Here is a 25,869-nt window from a genome sequence, read left to right on the forward strand (position 1 = left end):
CTCGCCTCCTTCGTCCTCCTCTCCCGCCGCACGGAAATAACTACGGCCGCCGCTGCGGCCCCCACCCCCGGCGGCCAGGTGCCGGGAGCGCCCGCCCCCCGGGGCTCCGCTCGGGGCCGCCCTCGGCGGCGGGCGAAGGCGCCGCGGGGCGCGGGGTTATGTAATGGTCCCCCCTAGGCGTCGACGCCGGCCCGGCTGCCGGGCCGCGGTGGGGGTGTGTGCGGACGGGAGGGGGCTGGGGTCGCCTCAGCCCGTGCGCCCCGGGCCCCCTGCCACTGTCTCGGCCCCTGCCGCCTCTCTCCGGCCCGGCTCGCCTCCGCACTCCGGCTCCAGCAGTTCGCACTCAGCCCGGCGTCCCGCTTGCCCACTCTCGCCCGCTCCCTCTCGCCCTCTCTCCCCCCCAGCCTAGCACACAAACAAGATGGCGGCTGTTGTTTCTTCCCTCTGCCGAATCCTCCTTACAGGCTAGCGGTAGCAGCGGCGGCCGGAAATGAGCCAAGGGGGGGTGAAAAAAAGGGGAGGGGTTGGGCCTCCGGAGGGAGGCGGCGAGGGGGCGGGGCCTGGGCCCGAGCCGCTCACACAATGGGGGAAGAGGACCCGGGGGCGGGGCCGGTTCCAATCACGGGATCCGCCCAAGGCCCCAACGCGGTTGGCGCTTCCGCAAACTCCCCCGGCGTCACCCGGTGGCTCCCTTTAAAGGGGAGGACTTGGCGAGGCGGGCGGGCTCGGGGGCAGGCTCGGGATCTATTTTCGGTCGGTGGACACTTGCGGGGGAAGGTCCCTGGGCTGGGTCTCTGCGTGGGGGACCGGTGGGAATCGGGGGTGACGGGGCCCGGAGCTGCGCTGGGGAAGGCGCCGGCTCACGGCGCAGGGGGCCGAAGGCGAGCGCCGTGGGGATGGCCCCGCGTCCCGGGCCATCGGGCGGCCGGTGCTCCGAACCCGGGTTCAATCAACCGGGCGGGGGGGGGGGGGGGGGTGCCCCGTCGTCGGCCAGTGTTTCTCGGGCCAGAGACCCAGCGCGTCCTCTCTCCTCCGTCTCTTTCCTAGGAGGGGACAGACAGTTCACGTCCAAAAATCACACGGATTTTAAGTTGTTTCCCTTTTCTGCGAATCTTAAAATTTGTTTTACAATAATAAGCATGTATTATTTTGATAAACAGGAAACAATCACAGTGGTGGGAAGAGCTTTAGGACTAGACCTAAACCCGGCTCTGGCCCACCACGTGTCCACTTGCCCCCACCAGGTCGCTCTCTCACCAAAGCAGACTTGAATTATTTTTCTGAATACATCTGAGACCTGAGGACATTTTATGGTTCTTCTTCTCACCCTCCCCCAGGAGGCTGGCTCAATAAAAGACCCCGTTGAGGTAGTGCCTTAAGGATAATGTACATGCGGGGAAGGACAAAAACCGTAATGTGCTGAAGATAATCTAAGCATGGACAAAAAAGCAAAAATGTAGCTACAGAAGAAAATTCTTGAATATAAATGAAGTGTGTGCAAAACACAGCTTTGCAGAGGAGGGCCTCGCAGCACACTTTCGCATTCCTACACGTTACGGGATTCTGCTGTGCTTGGCCTTGAGTGGATTGCTACTTGGGGAGGTGGCAAGGTTGTTAGTGTCCCCCAAGGAAACCCCCAAACCAGTATCTATGGAGATAGTTAAAAACTTTTTCATATATTTCAAATCTCATGCTCCTTAGCTGGTGTTTACTTATTGTTGAGTTTACTTTGGTGATGTGGTTGTTTGCTCTTCAAAGTGAATGGTGAGGAGAATACGAAGCTAAGAGTGAAGAGAATAATGGAGCCGCTCAGGTTACCAGCAAGGAAGAGTTCTGTCCTGTGATGTTCAGGCCTAATTCACCCCAACTGCAGTAGAAAAAGTAGGTAAGTTGAAAAAGTACTTTAAGGGCATCCCGGGTGGCTCAGTGGTTTAGCGCCGCCTTCAGCCTGGGGCCTCATCCTGGAGTCCCGGGATCGAGTCCCATTGTCCGGACCCCCTGCATGGAGCCGGCTTCTCCCTGTCTCCCTGTCTGTCTCTCTCTCATAAATAAATAAAATCTTTTTAAAAAGTAAGAAAGTACCTTCTTAAAGTTGTTTTGGATGGGTTCAGCATGTAGGACTAAGGTCAAAATGGGCCTTCAGGAATGATTCAGTTATTTCTAATAGTTTATTCACCACATTTGCAGTAAAGAGGACAGAGGAAAGAAATGTGGACAACACCTGAAAGCTTGGCTGATGGTTTCCTTCTGAGAGATTGCTCACCCAACTTTTTGAAGAGTTTCTGACCTTTGGAAAAAGATTTGCCTCCTTTTGCAGAGGATCCAACTTGCATGTGAGCAGCATTCAAACATAACTGGCATGCCTGGCCAAAAGTGCCTTAGGTCTAGGTATAGGAAGCCTGTCCAAGAAGATCTGAGGACCCTCTCCTGAGAAACTTCTGCAAAAAGGAGAATCAGGAGCCATGGACCTGCCCAGAAGGGAAGGCTCCACTGTAAACTGAGAGTTCTGATGCCTCCTGCTCCTTCCCAGGATTTGCACCTTGGGGTCTTGACCCCAGACCCAGAAGGCAGGCACATTGAAGGCATCTTGAAAAATAACAGTCACTCAGATGCAAAGGGATGAGACCAGGTAGTTTCAAAAAAGCAGAATTGAATCATCAGCCTGGATTATATATAACCTAATGAAATGGAGATTTAACCAACTATGCAGTGCTATGTGTAGATTAAGAGTGTTCATGAAGAAGGAATTGTCTGTCGGTCACTAGCTGGGAGGTGGGAGAGGGGTGGTAGGGGGAGACGCAGAAGAGAGAGCAGAAACTACAAGTAGAACTCAGGCACTGAAGGTCACCGGGACTGGGTTTAAATTCCGGCTCAGCCGTGTGATTTGGGCAGGCTCCTTATCTGTAAAATGGATTTCTTGATTAGACCCACTTTATTGTGAAGATTAAACATGATAGATAATTTATGAACAGTGCTTACCACAGTGTTTGACACATAGTAAGCACTCAGTACACCTTAGCTGTTTCTAGTCATTCATTCTAAAATTAAATTAAGGGGACGCCTGGGTGGCTCAGTGATTGAGTGTCTACCTTCAGCTCAGGTCAGGATCCCAGGGTCATGGGAGGGAGTCCCACATCAGGTTCCCTGCTTCTCCTCCTGCCCATGTCTCTCTCTCTCTCTTTCTCTCTCTCGTGATTATGAGATGAACAATCTTTTTAAAAAATTAAATCAAGAAGGGCTATTCTGGGCCCAACAAAGTTTGTCCTAAGTACTTGTCATCAAGGGAAGAATGGCTCATGAAGTTGGGTTCCTCCCACAAATACAAATGGGACTGGGTGGTGGGAGTGGCTATATATCCATTCCAAGGAATTATCGATTTAAATACCCTTCTAAAAATGTTGTCAGTGTTTGCAAGTACGCATTTTAATTTATATCGTACATTTAATAAAATCTGTTGTTGAAAAAAATTTTAGTAGCCAGTATTGGCAAGGATATGGAGAATTGGTATTTACATACACTGTTAGTGGGAATAGAGCATATAATAAATGTTTAGGTTCATACCAAATGCTTATAGAATTTGAAAATCCGGGACGCCTGGGTGGCTCAACGGTTGAGCGTTGAGCGTCTGCCTCTGGCCCAGGGCGTGATCCTGGGGACCCGGGATTGAGTCCCACATCGGGCTCCCTGCATGGAGCCTGCTTCTCCCTCTGCCTGTGTCTCTGCCTCTCTCTCTGTGTCTCTCATGAATAAATAAATAAAATCTTTAAAAAAAAAAAAGAATTTGAAAATCCTGGTATCTCTAGGATATGCAAGTGCACAGAAAAGGATAGGAGGAAGGATAGCTGCTGTTTCCTGCAGCATTATAATAGTTCCCCCCTCCATCCCAAAGGTAAACAAACCAGCAGCTCACCTCTAAGTTGTGAATGTTAAAAACAACAAAAAAACCAACTATGGATATGATTCCACTTAAATAAGTTTACAAAAGTATTCAAATTCACAGAGACAGAAAGAATGGTGATTGCTAGGGGCTGAGAAGAATGGTAAGATATTCTTTAATGGGTAGAGTGTTTCAGTTTGGTGAGATTAAAAAATTCTGGAGCTGGATGGTGGTGATGGTTGCATAGCTGTGTGAATGTACACAATGCCATTAAACTGCATTTAAAAATGGTTAAGATGAAAAAAAAATGGTTAAGATGTGGGGAGCCTGGGGGGCTCAGTCAAGTGTCTGACTTCATTTTGGCCCAGGTCATGAGCTCGACGCTATGACATCAAATTTGGCGTCAGGCTTCAAGCGCAGCTCTCTCTCTCAAATAAATCATTTTTTAAAAAAAAGTTAAGATGGGGGCAGCCCCGGTGGCCCAGCGGTTTAGCGCCTGCCTTCAGCCCAGGGTGTGATCCTGGAGACCCGGGATGGACTCCCGTGTTGGGCTCCCTGCCATGGAGCCTGCTTCTCTCCCTCTCCCTCTGCTTGTGTCTCTGCCTCTCTCTCTCTCTCTCTCTCTCTCATAAATAAAATCTTTAAAAAAAAAGTTAAGATGGTAAAATTTGTGTTATGTATTTTTGACCACAATTTATACAAAAAAATTTTAAATGGTTAAAATGGTAAATTTTATGTATTTTTTATCACACACACAAAAAAACAATAAGCAATGAAACAGTTATTTAAAAGTGAGTAGGTAGAGGATCCCTGGGTGGCACAGCGGTTTGGCGCCTGCCTTTAGCCCAGGGTGTGATCCTGGAGACCTGGGATCAAATCCCAAGTCGGGCTCCTGGTGCATGGAGCCTGCTTCTCCCTCTACCTATGTCTCTGCCTCTCTCTCTCTCTCTCTCTGTGTGTGACTATCATAAATAAATAAAAATTAAAAAAAAATAAATAAAAATAAAAGTGAGTAGGTAGGGGCGCCTGGGTGGTTCAGTGGGTTAAGCGTCTGCTTTCAGCTCAGGTCATGATCCCAGGGTCCTGGGATTGAGTCCTGTATAGGGGAGTTGGGCTGCTCAGCAGGGAGCCTGCTTCTCCCTCTCCCTCTGCCTGCCACTCCTCTTGCTTATGCTGTCTCTCTTTATGTCAAATAAATAAAATCTTAAAAAAAAAAGGTAGATAGATATGTACTACCATAAAAAGTTCTCCATATATTGCTAGAGACAAAAAGAAAATTAGAGAACAGCAGGTATAGAATGGCTCTATTTTTATAAATGTAATTAATAATAATGGAAGCTGAGAAAATATGTATGTCCCAAACTGTCAATGGGTGTTGGAGTAAGAGAAGTGTTATGGGGAGCTTTCATTCTACATTATAAATTTTTGTGGCTAATGAAGTCAGGATAAAAAGCATTTTTTTTATTTTTATTTATTTTTTTTTAATTTTTATTTATTTATGATAGTCACAGAGAGAGAGAGAGAGAGAGAGAGAGGCAGAGACACAGGCAGAGGGAGAAGCAGGCTCCATGCACCGGGAACCCGACGTGGGATTCGATCCCAGGTCTCCGGGATTGCACCCTGGGCCAAAGGCAGGCGCCAAACTGCTGCGCCACCCAGGGATCCCAAAAGCATTTTTTTTAAAGCCTTAAATTATTCCTCTTTGATGTTAGGATACAGTTTCGTGTCCCAGAAATGGCCCTTGTCTACCTGTCTCCTTTCTTCCAAATTCCCTCCTTGCAGCAAAGTGGAATCATTTCTATACTCCTTGTGAGGTGCTTTCTCTATCCTTGGAACATTCACACATATTCCTTCTGTCTGAAACACTCACCACCACCACCCCCTTTTAACCAGCTAATTTTCAATCACCTTTCGGGTCTCTACACACCCCTTTTCCTGTAAAGGCCTTCCTGATCCCCCTGAATCCTGTTTGCAGACTTCTCCACTGTCATCCTATACTTTTGACTCACTTGCATTTTGCACTGTGTTATAGTCCTTGTTGGCCTTTTCTGGTGACAGCAAGATGACCGTGTTGTCCATCTCTCTCTCTCTCTCCTGGCTCCTAACTCAGGACCTGATGCATGGTAGGAACTCAACTCAAACTTCTTGAGCAGGGCAGCCCGGGTGGCTCAGTGGTTTAGCGCCTGCCTTCAGCCCAGGGCATGATCCTGGAGTCCTGGGATCGAGTCCCGCATCGGGCTCCCTTCATGGAGCCTGCTTCTCCCTCTGCCTGTGTCTCTGCCTCTCTCTCTCTCTCTCTCGATCTGTTTCTCAAGAATAAATAAATAAAATCTTTAAAAAAAAAAAAAAAACTTCTTGAGCAAACAAATAGATTTGTCAATCTGGTCTGAGTGGGTGGATTTCCTTGCCCTTTCCTTTTATTCTACTGTAGCAACAAGGACACAGTCTATCTGGCCCTGAAAAGGACAGTCTATCTTAACTGTCTGTCCATCAGGTGCCAGGCAATCTTCCTTTCTTCTGGAATCTTGAATATCTTGAGCCAGATTCCTTATAACAGGAGAACAAGTGTTTATATTTATTAAAGATCTGGGAAGTCCAGGCTCTAAAGCAAGTAAAATGTCCTTCATGAGACCCCAACTAGGACAAAGGAAAGGCTTGAACTCAGGTTTTCCAACAGCATATTCAAGCCTGTTACCAACGAACCCTCAGGGCATGAAGCAGGTCTCCTACTTTCTCATGCCTCTGATAACTAATACACAAACCACTGCAGAATTCATAGCCAATGAGTGTCTGTGGAAGGAAGGAAGCAAAGAGGGAGGGAAGGAAGGAAGGAAGGAAGGAAGGAAGGAAGGAAGGAAGGAAGGAAGGAAGGAAGGAAGGAAGGAAGGTAGTTCTGTAGATAAATACATAATCAAACAGAAATATTCACAAAAATTTTTTTTTAGGTTGGCCTACCATGGAGCCCAACATGGGACTTGAACTCATTACCCGGGGATCAAGACCTGAGCTGAGATCATGATGTCAGACACTTATGATGCCTGGGTGGTTCAGCGGTTGAGTGTCTGCCTGTGGTCTGGGGCATGATCCCAGGGTCCCAGGATGGAGTCCCGCATCGGGCTTCTAGCAGGGAACCTGCTTCTCCCTCTGCGTATGTCTCTGCCTCTCTCTGTCTCTCATGAATATATAAATCTTAAATATATATATATATATATATATATATATATATATATATATATATAAATCTTTAAAAAAAAAAGATGTCAGACACTTAACCAACTGAGTTACCCAGGTGCCCCATCCCAAAATCTTTTCTATAAAATTAGAACACAGAGTGCCAAAGCCACAAAAGCAGCCACAGAACTTGTAACTTTCCATGTTGTTAGGTATGGTTTCCCACCATAAGGACTGAAGTGGATTAGAGAGCCTAAGTGCTAACAAGCAAGAACTTGCAATCTTTATACCCTGAACCAGCCTTTCCCAAAAATCCTCTCTGTGCCCAGCACTTTGCTGGGGACTGTGGATTCCAAGATGGAAAAACACTATTCCTGTCCTCTGGGCATGCCATCTAGTTGGAGAGAAGCCCATAGTGATAGTCACCAGACAGAGCGATGGAGGCTCTCTCAAGGCAAAGGAGGATGGATAATTCATGAGTGAAACACCTACCACTGTGCCTGGGTGTTGCTCACCAAGGCTGGAGCATATGCTAATGAGAGGACCCAGGCAGGAGAGGGTGCTGAAAAAGTGGCCCAGACAGTCCACAAAGGGCCATGTGTGCCATACTGGGAAGTTTGGACTGAGACCTGCTTTTTATTTGGAATTTGTGGTCATTTGATCTATAAATTAGAATGTATAGTAATTCGGTGGAATATTAAAATATGTTAGCAGTATTATAAATAAAAGTCTGATTGACTTCAAAATAAGAAAACCATGACCTAAAATTTGGTCCTTTGTATTCTAAAAGGGTTCTTCAAAGGATGGCAAAAAAGACAGACATGCAAATCAGATGTTTTCAATGGCTCGTACCCCTAAGCTGATGGTAACTATCGCCACAATGTGTGGGCCTATCAGACTGTGACTCTACCTAAATGATCTCAAAATAGCTCTGCTCTGCTCTCTGCGGCAGGCAAGCGTCTGCTCTATTCGGCAGTAGCTCATTCTTTACTATTGTTGCTATGTGACAAACTATTGGCTCTTACAGTTAATCTAAGCCTGCCAGGGAAGGAGGGCGGGCAGAGGGCTTTGGGAGAAGCATCTTTCCTAGAATCTAATGTAACAAACGTGTCCTGAGAATTTCCTAGGCACTCCTGTGGTACCTGGTCCTGAAGATACAGAGATCCAGTTCAGATCATTGAACATTTATTGAATAGCTCCTGTATGGAGGCACTGCGCTGGGCTCCAGCAATGCAATGATAAATAAAATTCACATGATTTCTGCCCTCAGCTTCTCGCAAACTAGTGATATATGCTCATAAACAGGAAACTATAATCTAATATACAAGATGCAATGATAGAGTCTTGGGTGCTAGGTGAACACTCAGATGGGGTGCTTTACATGGGTTCAGCTTTGGACATGGTGATGTGCTTGTGGGACACCCATATGGACATCTCCGATGGACAGATGGATATACAGGTCTATAGGGAACTCAGACTCAGTCTTTACCCTGGAGGAACTTGCTATTGACTGAAAGAGACAAATATAAATACAGAGATCAATTAAATGCTCACAATTACAATTCACACAAAGATGTTGGTACAACTACCTTGGCCTGAAAGTTTAGATGTCCCTCTAGGCAATAGCCTAGGAACTGAGTCTTGAATGATTCAGAGTGGCTATCCTGGTAAAACAAAACAAACCAAATCAACTAACAAACAAAAACAATAAGCCTTACCTGAAATAATTAAACAACTTTTTGGCCTGCAGTCCAGGCATAGGTAAGGGGAGAGTGCCCAGGAGGTGATACAGCAAACACCATAAAGCCCAGATCCTGGACTGTGGGTACTGGTGATCTGGTGATGTGGCTTATTGGGGAGCTAAATGTGTGGCATCAACTAATGACAAGAGACGTTCTGGAGTTATGAGGTCATAGAGGCATACAAAGCAGCAAACCCAGTGTTCCACAGATTGCCAACCTGAAAAACATCTTCTTCCATAGGACTTCAGATGCATCTCCCTGACACACAGGTGAAATATCTGCCTTGTCCTCCGTGCAGCCTCATTGCAGGTTTATTCTTTGCACTTCTATGATTCATCTTGGCATAAATCAAAGTCAGAATCAATTTCAGGATTGTGAGTTCAAGCCCTACATTGGGTGTGGAGATTACTTAAAATAAATCAATAAATAAAATTTTAAAAAGAGGAGCACCTGGATGGCTCAGTTGGTTAAGTGTCTGCCTTCAGCTCAGGTCATGATCTCAGGGTTCTGGGATTGAGCTCCCACAACAGGCTCCTTGCTCAAAGGGGAGTCTGCTTCTCCCTCTCCCTCTGCCACTCTTCCTGCTTGTGCTCTCGCTTGCTCTCTCTCTGTCAAATAAATAAATAAAATCTTAAAAAAAAAAGAATTGGCACTTTGGCAAATAAAGGGTTAATTTATTTAATCCACATAGCTCTTGGGGTACCTGGGTGGCTCAGTTGGTCAAGCATCTGCTTTTGGCTTGGGTCATGATGCTGAGGTCCTGGGATCGAGTCCCACTTTGGGGTCTCTGCTCAGTGGGGAGCCTGCTTCTCCCTCTGCCTGCTGCTCTGCCTCCTTGGACTCTCTCTCTCTCTCTGTCAAATAAATAAATAAAATCTTTTTTAAAAATCCACAGAACTCTTGCATGTAGATAAGGAAAAAAAATAGAAAAGAAATTGGGCAAAAAAACTCACAAAACAATAAACCGTTATGGCTGACAAACCCTAAGGAGACTCCCCCAAATTCCCACTTCCTGATGTTTATGCCTCTAGTTGTAATCCCCTCTCTTTATGTGCAGACAGATTATATGACTTGCTTCTGATCAACAGAAGTGGTAAAGATGATAGGATATCACTTCCAGATCAAGTGTTGTATAAGACTGCGTCAAGACTTAGCCAATTAGGGAATCAAATCAAGAGATTCACTTGCTGGCTAGATGGAGTAAGCAGTCATGTTGAGGAAGCCAAGTGGTAAGAAACTGTGACTGGCCTCTAGGAAGTATAAGAGGCCAATAGCCAGCAGCAACAAAGCTGGGGCCAGTCATACCACTACAAGGAAATGAACTGTGCCAACTGTCTGAATGAGCTTGGAAGTAGATTCTTCCCCATTCAAGCCTCCAGATGAAATGCAGCCCAGTCAACACTTTGATTGCAGCCCTGGGAAAATCTGAGCTGAGGACCCAGCTAAGCAATGCCTGGACTGCTGACCTGTATAAACTGTGACATAATAAATGTCTGTATTGTTTAAGCCACTAAAGTTGTGATGACTAGTGGGACGCCTGGTGGCTCAACGGTTGGAGTCTGCCTTCAGCCCAGGGTGTGATCCTGGAGTCCCAGGATCAAGTCCCACATCAGGCTCCCTGCAGGGAGCCTGCTTCTCCCTCTGCCTGTGTCACTGCCTCCCTATCTCTGTGTCTGTCATGAATAAATAAATAAAATATTAAAAAAAATTTTTTGTGGTGACTTGTTATGTAGCAATAGGAAAATGATAGAAACAGGACTACCGGGCAGCCTGGGTGGCTCAGCGGTTTAGCGCCAACTTCAGCCCAGGGCGTGATCTTGGAGACCCCGGATTGAGTCCCACGTCGGGCTCCCTGCATGGAGCCTGCTTCTCCCTCTGCCTGTATCTCTGCCTCTCTCTCTCTCTCCCTCATGAATAAATAAATAAAATCTTTAAAAAAAAAAAAAGAAAAGAAACAGGACTAATTTTTCAAAAATGCAAATGTATTTTTAAGTAGGTAATATACTAACATGGTTTAATGCCTGGCTGGCTCAATCAGTGGAGAATGCAACTCTTGATCTTGGGGTGGTGAGTTTGAGTCCAATGTTGGGTGTAGAGATTACTTACAGTAAATAAATAAAATAAATTTTTAAAAATTTTAAAAGATTTTATTCCAGAGGGCATGGAGCCTACTAAAAAAATTAAATAAAAAAGCAACTGTTCTCTAAATTGTAATATACATCATATATACAGAGGAGTGTGTGAAACATATACAGTTTAAAGACAGAGCTAACACTTGCGTAATCATCATGCAGGCCATGAAATGAAATATAGCCAGTATTTAGCAGCTCCGCCCATGGCTGCGTGGCCTCTCCTATCACATATCCGTTGCTTCTCAGAAGCATAACCACTACACTGATTTCAGTCACTTGCCTTTTTAATATAGTGTTCCCTCGTATGTACACATCATCAGACATTGTAGAATAATTTTACCCATTTTTTGACCTTTATATAAAGCAAATCATACTCCTTTTGTGATGTACCTATTTAGCTCAACATTGTTATGCATCCCAGCCATGTTGATGCATGAAGTTGTGATTTGTTCATTCTATTGCTGTAGGCTTTTCCACTGTACTAAAAAATCACAATTTTTATTTTTCTGTTTTACTATGAATGGACATTTTTTAAAAAGATTTTATTTATTTATTCATGAGAGACACACAGAAAGAGAGAGAGAGGCAGAGACACAAGCAGGCTCCATGCAGGGAGTCTGACGTGGGACTGGATCCCAGGTCCCCAAGATCATGCTCCGGGCTGAAGGCAGCACTAAACCGCTGAGCCACCCGGTCTGCCCTATGAATGGACACTTTAAGCCTTTGCATTTTTGTTCTATTAGGAACGGTTCTGCTCTGAACTGGTGCACATGGGCAAGGCTCTCTCAAGGAGTATAGGTCCTAGGACTGGAATTTCTGGGATATAGGGCATGCATAACTTCAGTTTTTCTGAGCAGTTTACCAATTTACACTCCTGCCAGCAGTGCATGAGAGTTCCTATCATCCCATATCATCCCACTTCATTGACATTTGATATCATCATATTCCTTAATTTTATTTATTTATCTACTTATTTATTTTTATGATTTTGTTTATTTATTTGAGACACAGAGAGCAAGAGCTAAGAGAAGGGGCAGAGGAAGGGGGGAAGCAGGGCTCATGTTCAAGGATAATCAAGGTAACATTTTTATTTATAATAGCAAAAGAGGGATCCCTGGGTGGCGCAGCAGTTTAGCGCCTGCTGTTGGCCCAGGGCGTGATCCTGGAGACCTGGGATCGAATCCCACGTCGGGCTCCCGGTGCATGGAGCCTGCTTCTCCCTCTGCCTGTGTCTCTGCCTCTCTCGCTCTCTCTGTGTGACTATCATAAATAAAAATTTAAAAAAAGGGATCCCTGGGTGGCGCAGCGGTTTAGCGCCTGCCTTTGGCCCAGGGCGTGATCCTGGAGACCTGGGATCGAATCCCACGTCGGGCTCCCAGTGCATGGAGCCTGCATCTCCCTCTGCCTGTGTCTCTGCCTCTCTCTCTCTCTCTCTCTCTCTCTCTCTTTGTGTGTGTGACTATCATAAATAAATAAAAATTTAAAAAAAAATTAAAAAAAAATAATAGCAAAAGATTGAAAACAAATTAAATACCCAGTGGCTGAAGACTGCTTGAGTAATTTACGATACAAATTTACAAGCGTACACTAATGCAGATTTTTTTTTTAAGTTTTATATAGGCTGGAAAGGAGGATCTTCCAAGATATATTGTTAAGTGAGATAATAGGCAGGTGTTGAATACTATGTATAGTATGATACCACACCCATCGTGAGTATGCATATATCCTTGTATTTGCATAGAATATACTGGAAGGAGCCTCAAGAAAATAGATATAGTGATTGGGGAATCAGGGTGGAGGGAGACTTTTTTTCCAGATGTTCCTTTGTACCTTTTGGATTTTCTACTAGTTGCATATATTACCTATTAAAAGTAAATTAAACAATTTAAAAATGTATTGAGCTCCTATTATGGGGCATACCTGTGCTAATTCTTAGAAATATGGTGGTGAACAAAATAGAGACCTTGCTCTATGGAGCTCCTAGCCCAGTGAAGAGAGATGCTCACTGAAAACAATCACTGAAACCATCACTGCGGTGACATGTGATGAGTGCTGGCATAGGGGACATTGGAGGCACTTTGGAGGAAAGTGATGCCCAGCAGGGACATCCATCAGAGTTTTAGAGGTAAGCAGGCAGGCTGATGTTTGCGTGGGGAGCAGAAAGAAGAGGGAGCCAGCCAGTGGAGGTGGCTGGCAGAGAGCAGAGGCTCCAGCAGAGGAAACAGCATTTGTGGAGGGAGAGTAGAGTTCTGTCCATTTGAGGAACTGAAAGAAGTTCAGCTCGGCCGGAAGTTGACAGAGCTGAGTCGGTTTTCAGAAAAAGCCACATGAGAAATATGGAGAAAGGATTTAAAGAGGGCAAGAATGGAGTCAAGAAGACAGGTTAGGAAGCTTCTGTAGTCATTAGACAATAGAGGACCAGAAGCTGGATTAGGAGGTGGCAGTGAGGACAGAGAGGATGGGACAGATTCAAGAGATATTGAGAATGTAGGATCTACAAACTTAGTACTTGGATGATGGGTGAAGGAGGGAGAGGATCGTTATAATAGTAAAGACTAATATTTGGTAAGTATTTACTATGTGGTTATACCTGCCCAGCATTTGGTGTGATTCTATCATTCAGTGACCTGGGGAGGTAGGTACTGCTATGATGAGAGTCTACAGATTTAATGTCTGAGAAGGTGCAGGAACTTGGTTGAGGACACATAGGTATTATGTGGCAGAACCAGCAGTTGAAGCCATTTACTTGGCCGCCACATTCATGCTTTTAACCTATCTTTCTTTTTTTAAGATTTATTTTATGTATTTTTGAGAAAGAGAGAGCAAGCAGGGAGAGGAGCAGCAGGAGAGGGAAAGAATCCCAAGCAGACTCCCAACTGAGTGTGGAGCCCCACTGGGGGCTCAATCTCATGACCCTGAGATCATGACCTGAGCTAAAACCAAGAGTTGGATGCTTAACTGACTAAGCCACTCAGGTACTCCTCTTAACTTGTCTCTTAGAGGTGACTCCCAGCTTCCAGGTTTGGGCAACTCAGTGGTGAATGATGGTATGTATTGAGAGAAAACACAAGAGAGGAAGAAGGTTCAAGGACGAAAATGGGCATCTGACTCTTCTAGCTTAAGGTCCCTGCAAGACACCGGAGTAGGTAAGCAAAATAGGCAGTTTTATATCTAGAAGCAGAGAAAGTTCTGGACTGGAATTTGGGCATCATCAGCATACAAATAGTGCCCGAGAGCAAAGGAGTGGATGAAACTAGACCATGACAAAGGAGCCAGTAGAGGTTTTTGTTTAGCGGGGAAGTCACATGATTAAATCTTATTTCTAGGAAGATAAGTCTGGCAGCAGTGTGAAAGACTGACTGGAGAATGCTGGTGGCAGAAGAATCTTGAAGACATAAGTAGCAGAAAATCCAACACGTGCATTCATTCTTTCCTTTAGTTATCTTCCAAGCATCGCCAGACACTTTGTGTGAGGTACCACCAAGCCTAGAGAACACAGAGACAAACCAGAACCTGTCCTTGACCTTGTGGAACTTCAGGGCCAGGAAAGAGTGAAATTAGTGAGCCTTATGAGAAGAGTAGGGGAACACAGGACACTGTGGGAACACAGAGAAGGGAAGGGAGACAAATCCACCTTGTGCAAGAGGTTCCTCAGTAGAAGATGTGGCTGGAGGTAAGTCTCGATGAACAACTAAATGTCCTCTCCATGAGTAACAGGCAGAGCATTGCAGGCAGAGCCAGCAGGGTGGGTGAAAATACTGCTACCTTAACATCATGACTTCCGTAACTGCAAAGGGGTTAGTGAGACTGGGCAATGGGTGGATGCATGGGGAAGGAAGATAGATAAGGCTGGAGATCTGGATAAGATCCTGAAAAGTTGGGTTCTTAACCAAGGAGTTTGAATTCTATCCTGAAAATAGTGATGAGACATCAGGGATATGCAGAGAAATCATATGATCAGATTTGCCCTTTAGAAAGATCCCTGTTCCCTGTGTGGCGCAGCGGTTTGGCGCCTGCCTTTGGCCCAGGGTGCGATCCTGGAGACCCGGGATCGAATCCCACGTCGGGCTCCCGGTGCATGGAGCCTGCTTCTCCCTCTGCCTGTGTCTCTGCCTCTCTCTCTCTCTCTCTGTGTGACTATCATAAAAAAAAAAAAAAAAAAGAAAGATCCCTGTCACTGCAAAGTGGAGGAGAATGGGCCGGAGGAGGCCCAAAGACAAGCAAGGAGGATAAGTAGGAGAATGTTGCAGTGAGAGTAAAGAAAGATTGGTTGCAATGATCCAAGTAGAAATATTAAGGACTGGAACTGAGGTATATGTACTACTCAGCTTTCTCTAAGTTGTGCTGCATAACAAACAGCTTTATAGTCTCATGGGTCCCATGGCATTTGGCAATTTAAACTTATTTTTATGCTCATATAATAAGGAGGTTGCAGATTAGCTATCACTCTGCTAGACTCAGCTACCTGTGTCTTTTCATTTTGGAATCCAGGTTGAAGGAATAGCCACTATTTGGAACATTTTTTCATAGTAAAGGACTAGTGCAAATGTACCCCAGCCAAATCCTATAATTGCATTTAAGATTCTGGTTGAGGGTGGCAAAGTTCCCATATATTCACAGCCCATTGACCCAGAGCATATCATGTGGCAAAATCCAAAGTTAATAGGCCAGGGAAACATGTTAAGAGTTGGAGGAAATGAATCCTTGTGAGCACATAGGATAGTTTCTAGTGGGACACCTAAGTGGCTCAGCAGTTGAGTGTCTGCCTTCGGCTCAGGGTGTGATCCTGATCCTGGGTCTAGGGATCGAGTCCCACATCTGGATCCTTGCAGAGAGCCTGCTTCTCCCTCTGCCTGTGTCTCTGCCTCTCTCTCTCATTCTCTCTCTCTCGAATAAATAAATAATTTTTTTTTTTAAAAAAGGATAGTTTCTAGCAGCTGGTTGTTGAGGACTGAAAGGAAAAATGGATTTGATGGGATTTGAGGGATGTGCCAAGGATCCACCTCAGGTGGTTAAATTGAAGGTTGGTACCACTGAACAAGAAAAAGGATTGGGGAAGAGGAACTTTGTAGTAGATGATGCCCAGCATCACACCTGTTTTCTTGTGATCATGGTACCCTCGTTTTGCTTTTAGGGAACCATTCTTTCTCCACTCTCAACCATTCTGCTCTGGGTGAAACTTCAACTCCCTTACCAAGGATGTATGTTACCTCATCCTTAGCCAATGAGAACATACTGGACTCTTGAACACACTGATTGGTTCAAGTGAAAGTTCAGAGCACACACATAGCCAATCAGAGCCCCTGAGTCTCCATTTTAGGTCTTTAATCTGTGGATTTGAATGAGAAAGTCCAGAATTCTGGCAGCATAAAGAGAATAGAACATAGGAATTTAGGAATGGAGTCAACACAGAGGAAGCAGGGCAGGGAGGAGGTAGGAAGTTAGTTTCTGGTGACATCACCTGAACTTTGACCAAGCCATATGTAGAACAACCCCAGGAAAATAATAATTCTAGGGATCAGAAACCTGGAGGAAAAAGCTAGAGAAAGAATAGTTTATGAATGTTAGAATAATACAAGCAAGAAATAATGAGGGACTAAATAAATCAGTGGCTTTGGCAATGGATGGAAACACTGAATAAGAAGCATATCTGAAGACTATGGAATTTATTGGCTCACAGCATGTGTGTGTGGGGGCGAGTAATGGAGAGAAAGGGGAAGATGAAGACCTGCTAGTAAGTATATAGTGAGGAAAATTTAGGGAGATGGTGAAAACATTGAGGTCAAGAGTATAGAAAATGGGTGCACACTTGAGGGTCAAAGAACAGATTCCATTTTGGACACGTTAAATTCGAGGTGCCGATTACAGATAGTAATACTGACACAGAGCATGATAAATAGGTCGAGAATGGGGATGTAGGCATGGAAAATGTCAACATATAGTTAAGAGTTGCAGCTAAAAGGTGAACATGCTTTCCCAGAGAACACTGATGAAGCCAAAATGGAAGAGTCATGGACCTTGGGGAAGCACACTCATTTAAGGAGGTGGCAGTGAATGCAGAGCGATGAAAAGACAGAGAAGCATGGTCATTGAGAAGGGAAAGGTGAAGGGCTGTAGAGGCCAAGGAATAAGGGAGTCCCCAGCAGTAGGAGGTTTTCATAACACTTCCCTCTCCCATGCGCTCTACATCTGAACCATTGGCAAAGGTGATCAATTCGATTTTTTTTTTATTTATTAAGAGATTTTATATTTATTCATGAGAGATACAGGCAGAGGGAGAAGCAGGCTCCATGTAGGGAGCCCGCTGTGGGACTTGATCCCAGGTCTCCAGGATCACACCCTGGACCAAAGGCAGGCACTAAACTGCTGAGCCACCCAGGGATTCCTTCCTATCAATTCTATTTTAAAAACGTGTTTCAGATCCCTCCACTTACCTCCATCCCCATTACCAGCATGTGGTCTAAGCCACTATTTCACCTGCATTACAAGACTTCTCCACTGGTTTCCCTGCTTCTACTCTTGCCCTCATTTCAAATCCATTCTCTATACAAAAGCCAGAGTGATAAATAACATCTTTAAAATAAATAAATAAATAAATTTGGGGAATCCCTGGGTGGCTCAGCAGTTTGATGCCTGCCTTAGGCCCAGGGCATGATCCTGGAGACCCAGGATCGAGTCCCACATCGGGCTCCCTGCATGGAGCCTGCTTCTCCCTCTGCCTATGTCTCTGCCTTTCTCTTTCTCTCTCGAATAAATAAATAACATCTTTAAAAAAAACAAAAACAAAAGCCAGAGTGAAATTTTATTTTTATTTTTTATTTTTTTAAAGTATTTTATTTATTTATTCATGATAGACATAGAGAGAGAGAGGCAGAGATAGAGGCAGAGGGAGAAGCAGGCTCCATGCCAGGAGCCTGATGCAGGACTCGATCCCAGGACTCCAAGATTGCGCCCTGGGCCAAAGGCAGGCACGAAACCGCTGAGCCACCCAGGGATCCCCCGGAGTGGACTTTTAGAAAATGTAGTTCAAATCATATCACTCTACGCTCAAAGCCCTCCAAAGGCCTCCTACTGCTCTTAGAATGAAGCCCATAGGGAACCCTGGTGGTGCAGCGGTTTAACCTGCCTTTGGCCCAGGGCGCGATCCTGGAGACCCGGGATCAAGTCCCATGTCGGGCTCCCGGTGCATGGAGCCTGCTTCTCTCTCTGCCTGTGTCTCTGTCTCTGTCTCTGTCTCTCTCTCTTTCTCTGTGACTATCATAAGTAAATAAAAATTTTAAAAAAATTAAAAAAAAAAAAAAGAATGAAGCCCATAGATGACTAGGAACTATTGGAAGACTTTAAGTAGGGGAGTGACATAATCAAATTTGAGAATTTGAAAAGCATTTTGGAAAGTCACTCTAATTGCTAGGTGGAGGGGAGAGAGAAGAGGAGCAGAGAGTATAGTGAGAGCAAATGAGAGGGGCTGGGTTTGGGGAATATTTAGGCAATTGAGTCTATAAGATTGGTGGTTGACTGGCTGGTTACATGTGTGGTTGAGGTTTCCAGTTAGCGGACACTAGTGCTATAACCAGTAAAAGGAGAGAGGGAGATGAGGCAGTGATATCAGGCAGCCGACACAGCTGGTATACATACATACACAAACTGATATAACTTAAAATTTAAGGTCACCCCTCTCCCTGGGCCTTCAACAATGCTGAGAACATTATGGAGCATCTCTGGTCAGCTCTCTTGCCCACTCTGCATAGGCCAATTGCTCTTGTGATTAACTGTGTGCTCCCCTGGTCTTCCTCTTTCACTCTCAGTAGATGGCCTCACTTCCTACCCCACAAAGATAAAGCTTCAGCAGACAACTGGTTCATGTCTGTACTATCAAATCCCCCAAACCTGTATGCCTCTGGTGCCTATCCCAACTTCCAGTTTCAATAGTGTGGCAGAATGAACCAAATCCTCCTGAGATTGGAGAAGAAATTTGAGAATCAGAGAAGATCTAGTTCAGAATGGGGCCATCCTTCCGTGGTGGCTTAGATGGGGACATTTTCCTACAATTATTTTTATGAAAAAATCCCCAGGAGAAGAACAAATGCATTGTTGGGAACAAACACTAGGAAATCTGTATCATTTCTCAAGGAACAGGGCAAAATCCTATCAAGAGGAGGAAATTGGGGATCTCTGGGTGGCTCAGCGGTTTCGTGCCTGCCTTTGGCCCAGGGCGCAATCCTGGAGTCCCGGGATCGAGTCCCGCATCAGGCTCCTGGCATGGAGCCTGCTTCTCCCTCTGCCTGTATCTCTGCCTAGATACTCTCCTCTCCATACTGACTAGACAGTATGGAGTTGCAAGAAAGTAAATTATAGGGTGATAAGGTAAGTTTGCCCTTTGGTAACTGAGTGAAACAGTCACAACTACTACTGATACAGAGCAATCAAATTAACAAGGAAATGCCTAAAATTTCACACCCCCGTAAGAGTCCACAGCTCCCTCTTACCCTAATTGTCTTGGAAAGCAGTAGATGCCCTAGCAGAGAAAGGCTCTACTGACATCTAGTAGGAATGTGCCAGGAGGAAAATGGTGTGGTACTGCTCTCCTGTCAGGAGAGATGGAGAGTCTCAAGAGGCTGAGTGGGGCTCAAAGTGAGACAGGGTTTATGGAGAAGGCTCCTGGAAGTACCAAAGAAGTGAGAGGGGGGAATGAGGGAAGATCCCCAGGCCAGGAAGGGGAGGCCTTTACTCCTTCTGTCTTACTTTCTGGGTCTTCTTCCTCTGCCTTTAAGATGCTGAGTTCCCTGGGACACCTGGATAGCTCAAAGCTTGAGCATCTGCCTTCAGCTCAGGGTGTGATCTCGGGGTCATCTGAGTCCTGCATCAGGCTTCCTGCAGGGAGCCTGCTTCTTCTCCCTCTGCCTATGTCTCTGCCTCTGTGTGTGTGTGTTTCATGAATAAATAAATAAAATCTTAAAAAAAAAAAAAAAAAGATGCTGAGATTCCCCATATCTCAGTCCCTGGCCTTCTGATACCATATCCTATCCCCGGGCAGGCTGTAGGTGCCATCTCTACATACGTTCAGAGAATGTTTGTTGAATGAGTCTGTGAATAAATGCAGGTGAAGATTTCTGGAGAAGATGATATTGGGGGCTTGTGTCCCTCCCGAATTCTTAATGCCCTCACTCCCAGTATCTCAGAAGGTAGCTCTATTTGGAGACAAGATCTTCAAAGAGGTGATAAAGTTAAAATGAGACTGTAGATTGAGGCCCTAATCTAACATGACTGGTGTCTTAATAAGAGAAACAGATACGGGGCACCTGGGTAGGCTCAGTGGTTGAGCATCTGCCTTCAGCTCAGGTCATGATCCTCTGGTCCTGGGAGCTTGCTTCTCCCTCTGCCTGTGTCTCTGCCTCTCTCTCTGGGTCTCTCAAGAATAAATAAATAAAATCTTAAAAAAAAAAAAAAAAGTGAGACAGGTACCAGGGATTGGAGCACACATGAAAAAAAAGCCCTGTAAGGACCCAGAGAAGGCAAAAGTGATACTGTGAAATAAGAAATATATATTTGGTCTTTGTCCCCAGTTCCTGCCACAGAGCTCCTAAAACCCTTGGAATTTCCTGAGTGATGGGAGTGAGAGGACGATCTTTTGTTATTCTTAATTAGCTTCCTTTCAACCACACCTGAGTTTATGCGAATACGGTGGCTCCTGGTGCACCCCTAGCCCCTAGTAGGCTTCAGGATCCTCCCCTGCCAAAGGATCCAACCATGTGATTGGAGGGTTGGAACTTTCAGCTCCACCCCATCCCCCACTCCTGGGGAGGAGAGAAGTGTTGGAGATAGATTTAATCACAATGGGCCAATAATTTAATCAATCATGCCTCTGCAGTGGAACTTCCATAAAAATGCTAAATGATGGGGCTTGTAGAGCTTCTGGATTGGTGAACACATCCAGGTGCTGGGGTGGGCAGAGAGGGCATGGAAGCTTCAAGCCCCTCCTCCCATATCCTGCCCTATGCACCTCTTCCACTTGCCTGTCCCTGAGTCATATCCTTTATAATAAACAGATGATAGGAAGTAAAGTGGCTTTTCTAAGTGAGCCATCCTAGCAATTTATTGAACCTGAGGACAGGGTTGTGGGATCCCCCAATTTATAGCCTCGGTCAAAAGCACAGGAGGCCTGAGAATTGTGTTTGGTTTCTGAAGTAGAGGGCAACCTCTCACATGGGACCCAGCCCTTAATCCATGGCATCTGATTCTAACACCGAGTAGTTAGTGTTAGAATAGAATTGAATTGAATTGTTGGACACCCAATTGGCCCAGAGAGTTGGGGCTTTTTTTTTTAATATGTTTTTTTTAAATGTTTCATTTATTTACTTGATACAGAGCACAAAGGGAGAGGGAGAAGCAGACTCCCCACTGAGCAGGGAGGCTGACAGGGAACTTGATCCCAATATCCTGGGATCATAATTCAAGCTGAAGGCAGACCTTTTTTTTTTTTTTTTTTTTAAAGATTTTATTTATTTATTCATGAGAGACACACACAGAGAGAGAGAGAGAGAGAGAGGCAGAGACACAGGCCAAGAGAGAAGCAGGCTCCATGCAGGGAGCCCAACGTGGGACTCAATCCCAGGACTCCAGGATCATGTACTGACCCAAAGGCAGGCACTAAACCGCTGAGCCACCCAGGGATCCCTGAAGGCAGACCTTAACCAATTGAGCCACCCAGGTGCCCCTGGAGGGAGAGTTGGATTTTGGTTTAGAAAAAACAAAACAGGGCAGCCCTGGTGGCTTGGCGGTTTAGCGCCGCCTTCAGCCCAGTGCGTGATCCTGAAGATCCAGGATCGAGTCCCACGTCAGGCTCCCTGCATGGCGCCTGCTTCTCCCTCTGCCTGTGTCTCTGCCTCTATCTCTCTTTCTGTGTCTCTCGTGAATAAATAAAATCTTTCCAAAAAACCCCAATAAATATACATGTGATGTTATGAAAATTGTTCAGATTGGCCCCCTGTAAAACAGAGAGCAGTCTCAACAGACACCAAACCTGCCAACACCTTGATCGTGGACTTCTAGCCTCCAGAACTGTGAGAAAATAAATTTCTGTGATTTAAGGCATTCAGCCTATGGTATTTTGTTATGACAGCCCTAGCTAATGAACACAGGTGAGGAAGCCCTGGGATAGGTGGAAGGACCACGAACAGATGGTAGCAAGCATGTTGGATATGTGGGGTCTCAACCTTCGAGTGGGCTCTGGGCTGGATAAAAAGACTGTTGGGCAAAGCGTGATATCATCTGTTGTCTCTGTTTCCCATGGCGACTATGGAAAGGGAGAAGAAAGTCATCACCATTTATATTCAGTCTGGAAGGATGCTGTTGCTTGACTTCTCAGTGTTCAGGTCCCCCTTCCTCCTTCCAACCAGAACCCTGGTTTTGCTCAGGCATTTGCACCTCCCTAGGCAGCCCATGAGAATCTTGGGAATCTGACCCCATTCCTAGCTCTGGCATTTGGTCCTGTTTAGTTTGAGCCAGCATGGGAAATTCATTTTTCCAGTGAGTGATTAGTTCCAGAATTTAGGCTTTAAGCTAATCATCTCAAACCATCCCTCTGGTCACTGTCACATTCTAGGGGTTGGCAGAGACTGTCGGTAATCTCCAATTTTCCTTCTTTGTGTAGAACTCTCAATTTTTAGCCAGATGTGGGCCACCCTCCCCATAAAGACTATATTTCCAGCACCACTTTTTTTTTTTTTTTTTTTTTTTTTTTTTATTTCCAGCACCACTTGCAACTAGGTGTGGTCATGGAGTGTTGACCAATCAATATAAATATGATTGGTGAAGGCAAATTTTGAGAAGTATCCTTCAAGAGGGATGGTATAATTGTCCATTGCTGCATAAAAAACTGTCCCAAAGCCAAGTGGCTGAAAACAACAAATATTTGTCTCTTGAAGTTTTCTGTGGGTTAAGAATCCAGGAGTGACTTAGCTCCTGGTGGTTCTTTCTGGTGAGGCTCTAATCAAGGTATCAGATGGGGCTCCAGTCACCTAAAGGTTCCACGAGAGGGGGGTTTGCTTCTGAGCTCATTCCTGTGGCTCTGAGCAGAGGAAGGATCCATTTCCAAATTTACTAACGTGGGGCTCTGTGCAGGACTGCCTCATGACAGCAGCTAGATTTCCCCAAAGTGGGCATCAAGAGAAAGTGAAAGAAAACACCCAAGATAGAACCACCATCTTTTTATGAACTAATCTTGGAAGTAACATCCTACTACTTCTCTTGTATTCCATTCCTTAGTAGCAAATAAGTAAAAGAGTGCAGCCCATGCTTGAGGAGAGAGAATTAAACAAAGATGTGGGATCCCTGGGTGGCGCAGTGGAGGATCCCTGGGTGGCGCAGTGGTTTAGCGCCTGCCTTTGGCCCAGGGCATGATCCTGGAGACCCGGGATCGAATCCCACATTGGGCTCTTGGTGTATGGAGCCTGCTTCTCCCTCTGCCTGTGTCTCTGCCTCTCTCTCTCTCTCTCTGTGTGACTATCATAAATAAATAAATAAATTTATAAAAAAAAAAAAAACAAAGATGTGAATATTGGGAGGCAGGGATAACTGGGCACCATTATCCACAGTGGGAATGTGTTCACCTCTTTACCTTTTCTTACCTTTACCTTTTCTTTTTCTAGCCTGCTGACTAGAAAAGAGAACTAGAGGCTGGAATTCAAGCAGCTGTCTTGTACCATGAGGTGATCTTGGGAATGGAAGGTGTGAATGGTGCAGCAAAAGGATAGAAGGAGCAGCCAGGGTCCCTGACATTGTGGAGAGCCATTCCTTCCATAGGCTGTGTGTCTCTTGGCTTTTATTTATTTTGTTTAAGCCATTGTTATTTTGTATTTTCCATTTCTGGCAGCCAAACCTTATCCAGTGTGATCCAGGTCTTTAGGGTGGCCCTGGAAACTACTCTGGTTGGTAAAAGAGCTGGTTTCTTATCATGTTTATGCTTCAGATATGATAATTACAAGAATTTGTTCTCTTTAAAAAAAAAAGATTTTATTTATTTGAAAGAGAGAGAACACACACGATACACAAGTGTTGGGGAGGGGCAGAGGGAGAGGGAGAAACAGACTCCCCATTCTGCTGATTTTGCAGAACCCAATATGGGGCTTAATCCCAGGACCCTGAGATTATGACCTGAACCAAAATCAGACCCTTAACCAACTGAGTCACCCAGAGGATCCTCTCTCTCTCTCTCTCTCTCTCTCTCTCTCTCTCCCTGTTTCTTTCTTTCTTTCTTTTTTTTTTATCCTCTCTCTTTTTAAAGAAAGTATAGTTGATATACAATGTTACATCAGTTTCAGGTGTACAATATAGTCTATTTGTTATGCTATACTCCCCACAAGTGTAGCTACCATCTGTCATCATGCAACACTATCAGAATACAATTCATTATATTCCTCAGGCTGTACCTTCCATCCCTGAGACTTCCTCATTCTATGAGAAGCCTGGACCTCCCACTCCCCTGTCCTCATTTTGCCCACCACCTAACTCCCCTTGCCTCTACCAACCACCAGTTTGTCCTCTGTTTTTATGGGTCTATTTCTGCTTTTTGTGTATTAGTCCATTTGTTTTGTTTTTTTAGATTCTACAAACAAGGACCTGTTCCTGATGTATGTTCCCTGAAATTGTTTTAAGTGTCTTGCTTTTTCAAATTCAGCCACAAACTGTTCTGAATTCCCTTACCCTTGACTCATCCTCTCTCCCCTTTCAGCTATTTCCCAGTTAAGATGCAGAAGACTTGAACATGTTTGTAGAATGTGAACAAGAAACCAGCAAAGAGGAAGAAATTAAAAATCCAGGAGTAGTCAGGAATAATTGATGGAATAATGCCCTGAATAAAGCAAGGGGCAGCGAACTACAGAGGCCAGCTGCTGGTTTCTGTAAATGAAAATTTATTGGAACATGGGCAGCCGGGTGGCTCAGCAGTTTAGCACCGCCTTTGGCCCAGGGCGTGATCCTGGAGACCCGGGATCGAGTCCTACGTCAGGCTGCCTGCATGGAGCCTGCTTCTCCCTCTGCCTGTGTCTCTGCCTCTCTCTCTCTCTCTCTCTGTGACTATCATAAAAAAAAAAAAATTAAAAAAAAAAAATAAAAAAATAAAAAAATTTTTAAAAAATAAACAAATAAACAAAAAACCCAAAAGGTATTGGAATATAGCCCCACTCACTCATTTACTGATTGTCTATGGTGGCTTTCTAGCTACAAGGGAAGAAAGGCCAGTAGAGCCTGAAATATTTGCTATTCTTGTCCTTTGTAGAAAAGTTTACTGGGGCACCTGGGTGGCACGGTGGTTGAGCGTCTCCCCTTGGCTCAGGTCATGATCCAGGGGTCCTGGGATTGAGTCCCGAATCGGGTTCCCCACAGGGAACCTGCTTCTCCCTAGGCCTATGTCTCTGCTTCTCTCTGTGTGTCTTTCATGAAGTAAAATATTTAAAAAGAAAAGAGTTAGTTTACTGACTCCTGCCCTAGATGAGGCAGGAGGTGGGGAATTGGATGCACAAGAGTCAAAGATGCTGAAGAAGTGGTAAATAGTGAGGCCCACTGCCTGAAGGAAAAGTGTTGTGAATAAGGTGAGGCTGAGAGGATGGAGGCAGAGACAAGAGGAGTGGGGAGGCTCCATATTTCTGAAAAACAGGGGCACAGCAAAGGGTGTATAGGAGGGTGTATGGAGGCAAGATACAGATGGGGATGTCAGAGACAGGTTTCAGAGGTGCTGAGACTGTCATGATGGTGGGGACAGTTTTATTTGGACCCCACGTCAATCACTAGCACCATCAGTTCTCTGTCCAGTTGCCTTCCCCTGGTTGGCTCTGCCTGGGGCCCAGATGCCCAAGTTTTTTGTGAGTGTGACAGAGTGCCAGGAGATGGTTTGCGGAGACTGAGGAATTGTGGTGAAAACTAGCAGGGGGAGCCTGCAAAGCTAGAACCC

The 25,869-nt window shown here is 45.2% G+C and overlaps 1 protein-coding gene and 3 long non-coding RNA genes across 5 annotated transcripts in view; 3 read left to right on the forward strand and 1 right to left on the reverse strand.

Annotated features, from left to right (window-relative positions):
* Window positions 1-8,893, reverse strand: part of EP300 (E1A binding protein p300) — an 89,762-nt gene extending 80,869 nt beyond the window's left edge. The window contains exon 1 of the mRNA XM_035696521.2: window positions 8,767-8,893. The gene's annotated coding sequence lies outside the window, so the exon portion shown is untranslated. The remainder of the gene's footprint in view (window positions 1-8,766) is intronic.
* On the forward strand, window positions 960-2,626 carry LOC112667255 (uncharacterized). 2 transcript variants are annotated; one of them, XR_003141117.3, is made up of 3 exons: window positions 960-1,367; window positions 1,759-1,885; window positions 2,188-2,626. It is a non-coding gene; the product is annotated as an uncharacterized LOC112667255 (long non-coding RNA). The 2 variants fall into 2 exon arrangements; XR_004803402.2 differs by lacking the exon at window positions 960-1,367 and having other exon boundaries at window positions 1,374-1,885.
* LOC118350130 (uncharacterized) overlaps window positions 8,879-25,869 on the forward strand; it is a 42,764-nt gene continuing 25,773 nt past the window's right edge. The window contains exons 1-2 of the long non-coding RNA XR_007413745.1: window positions 8,879-9,059; window positions 13,923-14,068. This is a non-coding gene — a long non-coding RNA (uncharacterized LOC118350130). The remainder of the gene's footprint in view (window positions 9,060-13,922; window positions 14,069-25,869) is intronic.
* LOC125755996 (uncharacterized) lies at window positions 16,194-25,045 on the forward strand. Its single transcript, XR_007413747.1, has 2 exons — window positions 16,194-16,656; window positions 24,652-25,045. It is a non-coding gene; the product is annotated as an uncharacterized LOC125755996 (long non-coding RNA).

The sequence above is a fragment of the Canis lupus genome, chromosome 10, assembly GCF_003254725.2.
Source record: "Canis lupus dingo isolate Sandy chromosome 10, ASM325472v2, whole genome shotgun sequence".
NCBI lineage: Eukaryota > Metazoa > Chordata > Mammalia > Carnivora > Canidae > Canis > Canis lupus.